This window comes from Leptonychotes weddellii, unplaced genomic scaffold, assembly GCF_054177405.1.
Source record: "Leptonychotes weddellii isolate Sample4059 unplaced genomic scaffold, ASM5417740v2 HiC_scaffold_3172, whole genome shotgun sequence".
Lineage (NCBI taxonomy): Eukaryota > Metazoa > Chordata > Mammalia > Carnivora > Phocidae > Leptonychotes > Leptonychotes weddellii.
Genome location: NW_027914699.1, coordinates 2,627 through 12,816, shown reverse-complemented (window position 1 = coordinate 12,816; position 10,190 = coordinate 2,627). Strand labels below are relative to the sequence as shown.

Sequence of the window (10,190 nt, the reverse complement as noted above, 5' to 3'; positions counted from 1 at the left end):
TTGGGTCTTTGTTGGAGGAGCCGGGGCCCAACTGTGCCGCGGATCACGGTTTATGGCAACCCCGAGCTGAGAGCCCGCGCCTGGGCTCCGCCTCTGCAGCCGGCTTCCCCGCTCCGATACCTGGGAGCTCTGCCGCCCTCAGGCACCCCTGGTCTTTCTGTAACCCCGAGGGTCCTGAGACCACACTGTCCCGGAGGGTTCCACCCCCCGCTTAGCCACCAGAGTGACTTCCCTCAGCGGAGCGGACTTTTAAAAGTTCCGACTTTGTGCTCCCCGGCTCTATCACTTGCCAGAAGCGGTCGACGGAGGCCCCTCCCCCGCCGTCTATCCTCCCTAATATCGCCTCGGATTCACTTCTCCGCACGTCCTACCTTCCAGAAAGTGGTCGCTTTTCTGATGAGAGAGTTGTTGCTCTTCTTTTCTTCGATCTCCTGTTGAGTATGTAGGTGTTCAGAATGGTTTGATCCCTATCCAGCTAAATTCCTGAGAGGAGACGAAATCCAGGTCTCCTACTCCGCCATCTTGCTCCGCTCCCCCATGCCTGTGATATTTTAACAGGTTTTTGTTAGGGTTTGTTTTCCATATTCTTAGTTTTAAAATCTTTCCTAATGTCTTCATTGGTATTTTAGTGGGAGACAGTGATATTAATCCGATGTCCTTTTAAAGATTTATTTATTCATTTTAGAGAGAGACACACACACAGTGCACGGATGTGAGAGTGAGGAAGGGGCAGAGGGAGAGAATCCCCAAGCATACTCCCTGCTCAGCGCGGAGCCCGACCCTGGGGATCTGACATCCCCAAGATCATGACCTGAGCTGAAACCAAGAGTCTGACGCTCAACCGACTGAGCCACCCAGGTGCCCCCAGATGCACCTTTTTTCCCTTTAAAAAAAAAAAATTTATGGGCGCCTGGGTGGCTCAGATGGTTAGGCGTCTGCCTTCGGCTCAGGTCATGATCCCAGGGTCCTGGGATCGAGTTCCGCATCGGGCTTCCCGCTCCTTGGGAGCCTGCTTTTCCCTTTGTTTCTCTCTGTCTCTCATGAATAAATAAATAAAATCTTTAAAAAAAAAAAATTTATAAGGCACCTGGGTGGCTCAGTTGTTAAGCATCTGCCTTCGGCTCAGGTCATGATCCCAGGGTCCTGGGATCGAGCCCCACATCGGGCTCTCTGCTTGGCAGGAAGTCTGCTTCTCCCTCTCCCACTCCCCCTGCTTGTGTTCCCTCTCTCGCTGTCTCTCTCTCTGTCAAATAAATAAATAAAATCTTTTAAAAAATTAATTTATTTATTTTATTAAAAATTAATTAACATAGAGTGTGTTACTAGTGTCAGTGGTAGAGTTTAGTGATTTATCAGTTGCCAATTGCCTTTTTAAACCAGAAACACCTCTTAGGTTTTCAAAGAAACAGTGTCTTTATATGGCTTATTTACAAAGGGTCCTAGTCACTTGTTCATTTGACAGATAGTTATTGATGTTTTTCTAGTTGCCAAGTGCTTAATAAATTTCCACTTCTGGGATAATAGTGCCAAATGTGCATGAATTTGTGTGTGTGTGAGAAAGAGAGAGAGAGAAAAGCCTTTTTATCAGGATTTATTTTCCTTAAAAGGTTACATACTAAATTTTGAAGGGTATAATATTTGACTTTAAAATTTGTGTTTAGCTAGCCGTTTTTAGTAGTAGTGCATCTTAAATTTTATACTGATTATTGGTTATAAAATCTGATTTGAGTTTTGGAGATTATGTTTAAAACCAGTTTTTCACACAAAGTCCTAAGCATTCTCACTATGGTATTGGGCTAAATCTCAAGTACAGTCATCACTTTATAGTTGAAGCATAGGGCTAGAACTAAAGTGGCATGAGTCTTAATTACTTTTGTGTTGTTAAGTTGGGGTATAACCTTGGGCAAATTCATTTTGTTATATTGGAGCAGGTGATCAATAAGATACTTTAATATTCAGTAACAGCAAAATTGGCTCAGGTAAGAGACAGTAAAGTAAAATTGATAATGATATCTTTCTAGAGAGTAGAGAAAAAAAATAAGTACCCTATCTTTCTTCAACCCATGTTCTATTCATCTAACATGATCTGGTGAGGATAGTGAAGCCAGAATTAGCTCTTTCTCTTCACATTCAGGAAATCCACAAGGCAGCTATTGTAAAACTTGTCCAGACTTTTTTGTAATCTTATGAATTATTATCAGTAGGACAATGGCTGGATTATATGTATGAAATATAAAACCATACCTAGGAATATGTAAAAAATTTGACCTTTAAAGCTGCACTGCTAAGTGAGCATCATTGGGTGTTTCTAAGTTTTTCTATTAATATTTGTTTGGCATTTAAAATCTTCACATTGCAGAAATTTTTTCCATTTGACCTATTTGTTTTTTTCTGTGAACTGGGCAAAGCTGCTCTTAGTTTATTTTAGCAGTGGAACATCTGAGCCAAACTTTTAGTACACTAGTTTTGAAATGGAACATATTTTGGTAACCTCTCTCTGAGGTGATGTATTTTAATCTGTACTTTCTCAGTTTGGGTAATTCATTAGCTAATAAAAAAAATTGCTCATTTAAGGGTATGTGAGCTTTTGAAATACTAGTTTACAACCTATAATCAAAAGTGATGTTGATAAAATATTTTATTTTCATTATTTTAGTATAAGCCGCCTGCACTTAAAAAGTCAAATTCTCCTGGAACTGCACCATCAGGATCTTCACGATTACCACAACCAAGTGGCACTAGCAAAACTGTTGTAGGTAATGAGCTCCATAAATAACTTGATTTTTTTTTTTTTTTTCAGAGACAGAAATGAAGATAGTGTTGTGTTTTGGATTATTAAAATAGATTTATAATTAGGAAGAGATGTGGAGGATAAGTAATTCTTTCTGGGTAAAAATAAAGTAACTTTCAATAACTTTCTACTTAGGATACTTCATAGTCCTTTTTTCCCACCTTGTCTATCCTTGATGTTGTTACTGATACATCAGAGTAGTCAACCAAGTTCTTTTCTTGATTCTTTGACCACAGTATTTTCCCCTCATTTTCATGTTTACAGCTCTGAACTTGACAGTTGTCCTAATAGACACATGCTTAATGACTTGAAGGAGATATTGACTAACTGAAGTGCACCTTTATTTATATATAAATTGAATAAAGGAATATGGAAATTAGAAATGAAGGATGTTATACGTTCTTTGGAAATTCCATTTTTAAAAAACCTTTTCTTAGTTGATAACTTGTTTTGATTTGTTGCCACAAAGATTTATTGCCACTAAAGCATTGTTTCCTTGTCAGATGCTCTGTTTTATGTGATTTTTCTTTTTCAGAATGTCGTTAAAACTAATAACCTTTTTTATTATAAGGTGTGCCTTCAGGTAAAGTGTCTTCAGTTAGCAGCTCTTTGGGAAACAAACTTCAGACCTTATCTCCCTCCCATAAAGGGATAGCAGCCCCTCATGTAGGGTAAGTCTATTTGAATTTAATTCATTAGTGATACACACACACACACACACACACACACACACATGCAAATGATACTAAGGTTTTATTTTATTTAGGTAATTAGCTTTTTTATTAACCTTGATTTTCTTTCTAAAGTTCATTTGTCTTTTAACATATTGCTCGTGAGAGGCACATACACTTCTCTTGAGGATCTAAATTAGGATAACCATTTTGATGGGTACTAAAGAGGGCACGTTCTTCATGGAGCACTGGGTGTTATACGCCAACAATGAATCATGGAACACTACATCAAAAACTAATGGTGTAGGGCGCCTGGGTGGCTCAGTCGGTTGAGCGACTGCCTTCGGCTCAGGTCATGATCCCAGGGTCCTGGGATCGAGTCCCACATCGGGCTTCCTGCTCTGCGGGGAGCCTGCTTCTCCCTCTCCCACTCCCCCTGCTTGTGTTCCCTCTCTCGCTGTGTCTCTCTCTCTCAAATAAATAAATAAAATCTTTAAAAACAAACAAACAAACAAACAAAAAACTAATGGTGTAATAATATATGGTGATTAACATAACATAATAATAATAAAAAAAAAAGAATAACCATTTTGTTTGCATATGCAAACAATGAATCATGGAACACTACACGACAAACTAATGATGTACTGTATGATGACTAACATAATAAGAATAAAAAAAAATGATAACCATTTTGGAAAAAAATCTAGTGGCATGTATCAAGAGCCCAAAAAACATTCATACTCTTTGAATAATTTTACTTCTTGAAATCTAGTCTAAGGAAATCATTTGAAATACAGAAGATTTTTGTAATAACCATTATTTATGAAACCTTATGTATCAGGCACTGTGCTAAACATTTTTCATATATTTTTATTAAAACCACCCCACCACCATAGGATGAGTGGATCTGAGAACCAAAGTAATTTGCTCAAAGCCGCACAGCTATTAAGAGTTGGAAGCAGGATACAAATTAGAGTCTATTTGGCTCTAAACATTGGTTTCTTTCACATGGTTTTATGACAATGTAAAAAAAATAAAATCACCTAAATTTCTAGCTTTGTTTGAATAGCAAACTATAACAGTCTATACAGGGATGTTAGGCAACCATAAAATGTATATACATTTTTAAAGGGATGATTCTACTATAACAAGAGAAGAATGTAGGGTATTAACTCCCATGTATACTGAGATAGAAACTATAAAAATGTGTGTAGACAAAAAAGACAAAATATGCTGAAATATTAACAGTGGATGATTATTTTCCACTTATTTAATATTTTAAAAATACTTTTTAATCTTTCTACAGTTTTATATACATGGCTTTTAAGAAAGTAGCATAATTAAGCTTTGCACAGTTATTTTAATTGTGGGAAAAATTGTTGGTAATATACTAGAGATTTTAAAAAATTCTCCTATCTCAGTAAAACTCCCTTTCTCTTCCATTTTGGTAAATCAGAAAATTAAGGGTTACCATGTAATACACATGGTATACACATGTGTACACAAAGTATACACATAGAATGAGGGCTTATGTGTATACTTTACAGATACTGATAAAGTTGATTTAGGAAATACAGCACACATTATTTTCAGATATGGGTTATCACTTTTTTAATGTAGGAAATATACATAGGGTTCTATATGAGGTGAGAGCAACTATCTTTTGTTTCCTAATTTGGACTACACAGAAAGTACAAAATCTAAAAGGAGTTTAATGTAATTATCATCGTAGAAAAAGAAAAAGATCAACTAACAAGATCTGATTAGTTAAATGTTTTTTCTTTTTGTTGTGCTTCCAAAAGGAAGACACAGGCTATTCTTAAGAAAGAGACAGATTATCAGTAAACAGGTGGTTGAAAAGTAAAATGTTCTCATCAGTGGTAAAAAACTGATTTTGTTTTATTTTTTTAGTTTCTCTACTGAGTTGACTCATCATTTTTAATTAAAGTGTAGACGGCAATATGTATTTTAACTTTTACAAATCCTCTTTACCATATCACAGAATTGCCTTCCATGTTATGTTACAGTTTCATTTACAGTTGATTGTGAATTAAATGCTGATATTTTTTAGTGCCTTTCCTCTCATACTGGTAATTTTATCAGGTGACCATATTAAGTTGTACTCATACCTTCCCCTGTACTTTTTTTTTATTATGTTAATCACCATACATTACATCATTAGTTTTTGATGTAGTGTTCCATGATGCATTGTTTGCGTATAACACCCAGTGCTCCATGCAGAACGTGCCCTCTTTAATACCCATCATCAGGCTAACCCATCCTCCCACCCACCTCCCCTCTAGAACCCTCAGTTTGTTTTTCAGAGTCCATAGTCTCTCATGGTTTGTCTGATTTCCCGATTTCCGATTTCCCCCCCTTCATTCTTCCCCTCCTACTATCTTCTTCTTCTTCTTTTTTTAACATATAATGTATCATTTGTTTCAGAGGTACAGATCTGTGATTCAGCAGTCTCACACAATTCACAGCACATCTTCCCCTGTACTCTTAATAGGGCGTGTTAAGCTGGCTGGTGTAATGAAAAGTGGCACGGACTTTGAATTAGAAAATTAGGCTTCTAGATCCTACTTCGCTAATGAACAGCCATATGACTGTGTGCATATCTCCTTTGTCTCACTCACAACATTCTGTGACTCTGCTAAGACCTTGGCACCTGATCTAACACAATCTGACCAACATTTATATAATCCCTAGGAGAAAATTTGTTTTTACTAACAAGCAACGACTTTGAGCACAGTAATTTTATAAATTATGCACTGCTCACAATGCCATGAAGATTTAAAATTTCTGGTTGTCTCGCATCGTATTAAACTGTCAAACATAACTGTGTAAATCCCAATTGTACATTTTATATATAGTCCCTACGTGTTAGAAGAATGTTTCCAACTACTCTAAAGAGCCTTGGTGTTTGCCTGTGGCCAATATATTACCATATTAACCAGAACATTACTATATTACTATATTAAATAGAACCATTTATGGCTTTTAATGGCAGAGTTGTTTTTTTTTTTTAAGAATTATTGAGTATATTGACTTGTTATTTATTGATTATATTGTTTTTTTTTTCCTTTGCTGGATTGTAAGCTCTGTGTGTCTGCCTTGCTTACAGACATAACTATAAAATATAGTATAATGCCTGACATATAGACACATAATAAATTTTTGATGAATAAAACAAATAATGAATTAACAAATCCCTCATTTGTCAACCTGTTGGCACATCATAGAACCATGGTCCTGGTACTGGTGGGATAATTGAAGTTTGTATGGCAATCATTATTTCTATTGATATACATGCTTCAGGATTGAGTAAAGGTGGAATTAAGATATCTGGTTAGCTGTAATGCTCAAGAACTTGATCACCTTCTGAGATTAGTGAAATAGAGTCATTTCAGTAACTTGGGATTGTTTAAAGCCTTGTGTATATAATCTTTATTGTGGCCAGCTTTAATCATGCATACCAGTGATCTGTTGGAATCATGCTGTAGAAAAATTTATCTTGGAAAAATTCTCATTTATTTGGTAATTAACTTCTAGATAACCTATGGGTCAACCAGTTTTATCAGATTTCTTTTAAAGCAAAAAATTCCCTCAATGGAAAAATGTTCTCAGTGTATAAGAGGACTATCTTTAATCCTAGGAAATTTTAGAAGTATGTTGAAGCACAAAGCTTTTAAATAAACATTACCACATTTGAATTGTGTCAGGGAATTTACGCAGTCATGTCTTGAGATTTGTGTTTTCTTAGTGGTTAATTACCAGCTAAAATGGATATTTTAGCTGATGATTTTTAGTAGCTAAAATATCAAATATCAAAGATTTACTTCTGTTCAGTTACTATGAAAAACAGACATTTACTTTGGAGATAGGCTACAGTAGATATAGCAAAACTAGAGCAACAATGAATTTAAGAAGCATTTCATAATAAATTGAATTTGGTTTCTCATACTTTAATTATATTGACAAAAGTAAGAAACAAATATCTGGTTTTTAAGTACATTTTTGTGTAACTATAAACAGGCTTTTCTCATAAGCCAATCTTTTGATGTGTGTGAATTGAATTTATGTGGAACATTGTTTAGATTTTTATGAACTTCTCTATCATTTATTATTGATCTAGAAATGCCTAACAACCTAGAACTGCAGAGTGTGGCTTCTTAAATGGATACCAATGATTGAGGCTATTGGTTTTGCCATATGTATAGGATTTGATAAGTTTAGGATCAAAAATAGAAGTACGACACATTTCAAAACTTTGAATGCCTCAGAACATCATAACTATGGGTGTCTACGAAAATACAAAATACGAACTGGTTAATTTTTTCCCAATATTCTTTTAGAAGTCATCTTTTTATTATACCTGCTTCACTCGCTACAGTCTTACAAGACTGAGTGGCTTACATACTCCTGAGTAATTCACTCTCAGTATCAACAATAAACAAGGACCTTCCCAAGGTCAAAGTTTATTTCAAATTAAAACCTATTCCAGTAGGTTGATACCATTGCCAAATATTTTTTAAAGTGTGAATACATTCTCAGCTATAAATATTTTGAAAGCTTGCTAAAGTATTATTCCTTTTTAGATACACTATTCATATTGGGGCAGTTATATGCAACTGCAGATAGTCAGTTTAAATTAAAAGTCTTGGTCCAAATTACAGTTTATCATCTATAGAAATGTATTAGCTTGACAAACAGTAATATATATTTGGGATTACAAGATAATATAGTGATACCTATCATAACTGTTTAATATATGGAAACCCCTTAAAAATCATCACTGAAATCACTGAAATTGTTCAAAATTTTAAAATACTGGCATCCTCTCATATATGAAATTTTTATATTTTAGAGCAGTTGATCTTCTGAGAGCCAAATCCTGCCCAACAACTGGTTTTATTGGAACATGGCCACATCCAATTATTTATGTATTGTCTATGGCTGCTTTCATGCTACAATGGTGCAGATGAGTATTTGTGACAGAGCTAGCATAGCCCGTAAAGCCTAAAATACTTACTGTCTGGCCCTTCACAGAAAAAGTTTGCTGTTCTCTATTTTAGAATGAGTAAATTAAAATAGGAATTAGACATTTATAATTTGAAGGTATGGATTTTAAGTATTCTTTATTCAAGGATAGAAATTTTTTTTTTAAGTCATGTGGAGTATCTAGAAACTTCATAGGTTAGTGGTCCATGGAACCAAAGGCTTTTTAAACTTTTATTAATCCAGTGCATTTCTGTGCTTGAATTGAAAGAACAGCAAGAAATTAAAAATATACTTTGGTGTTGACTCTGACCAAATCTAGGTGCCAATTTAAGGACATATCCTTGAATTTCATATGGGATTGAAATCATACATTATGTGTATCAGATTGCTTAGTCTGCACCAGATGTATGCTATGTGGGTATGCTTAGTTGACTTCAAAATAACCTCTTATGTTTTCCTTAGCAGTAGCAAGACTACTTCTACTGCTGAATGGATTTATTTATTTCTGCCTAATTTCTTTCAGCCCTTGGGTATATAATCAACATTACCAAATTGAAACTTTTAAAAGAAAAATAGCATAGAAGCACTCTAAAAACATTGATATTGATAGTTCCATAATGGGTTACTGCCAGGTTGATATTATGTTCCTCAGACTTCGTGAATAATGGAAAAATACATAACAGAGTAGATTTTTTGTTGTACTTTCCCCAAATTTATTAATTCTCAGAGTAACTGCAGGTATATAAATTCAGTGTTAACATCAGTAAAGGTGATTTTTTTTTTCACAGCTTGAAACATCCATTGCCCCTGAGGTCTGAACAAAACATGAAATAGACACAGGCTTCCTGGTTCTTACACTCATTTTATTTCCTTCGTTAAGTCAGTTATTGATGATTTGCAAGACCAAGAAAGGCAAAGAGAAGAAACTTCAAGGATCAATCTGTTGGATTGAAGCCTTTGCATTCCTTTTGAAAACACATTTACTACTTTTGCAAAGATTTTAATTTCTTTCCAGATATCCTTCATCTTGTTGCTGCTTTGACTTTATCTTTAGTGCTGTTGGAGATTGAGGAACAGAAGTGAAGGGATTTGATAGAAAAGGAAATGTGAGCAAGGAAGTGTTCATGCTCACTAAAATAAATATGAAGACGGTACATGGAAATGGTCTGTCATATCTTACGATCTGGGTTAGTTTAGGGAAAGATTTAAATATTTGAATGGTCTTTCATAAACTAATAATTTTTAAATTTACATAAATACCCCAATATAGATTATTATTGCATGGCAAAAAAAAATACATATATATATGTAATCTGGATTTTATATATAAAGATATATTCAAATATATAAAATTTATATATAAATAGATTTATACAAAAATTATATTTAGCTTATAAAAATATATATAAATTTTTATAAAGAATATATATATATAATCTTGATTACATTATTGAGACTTATAAATTTTGTTTTTGTTTGGTTACACCTTGATAACAATCTAGCATAACAGTAGCAAATTATACAACAACATAAGTTTAAGTGATTTGAAATTAAGAATAGTATTTACTGACATTTAGCGTAACATTTGAATTGTGTGTGTATATGTGTATCACATATGCATATACATAGGTAGATAGATCATTTGAGTTGAATTTTATAACACAGCTATTTGGACAACAAAACACATCATCTTTAGAACCTGCCATTCAATTAGGTTTTCA

The 10,190-nt window shown here is 34.5% G+C and overlaps 1 long non-coding RNA gene across 1 annotated transcript; it reads left to right on the top strand.

The window, feature by feature from the left end:
• Positions 1-1,110: 1,110 nt before the first annotated feature.
• Positions 1,111-9,667, top strand: LOC145719147 (uncharacterized). The gene is made up of 3 exons (XR_014142206.1): positions 1,111-2,756; positions 3,363-3,462; positions 9,258-9,667. It is a non-coding gene; the product is annotated as an uncharacterized LOC145719147 (long non-coding RNA).
• Positions 9,668-10,190: the final 523 nt, after the last annotated feature.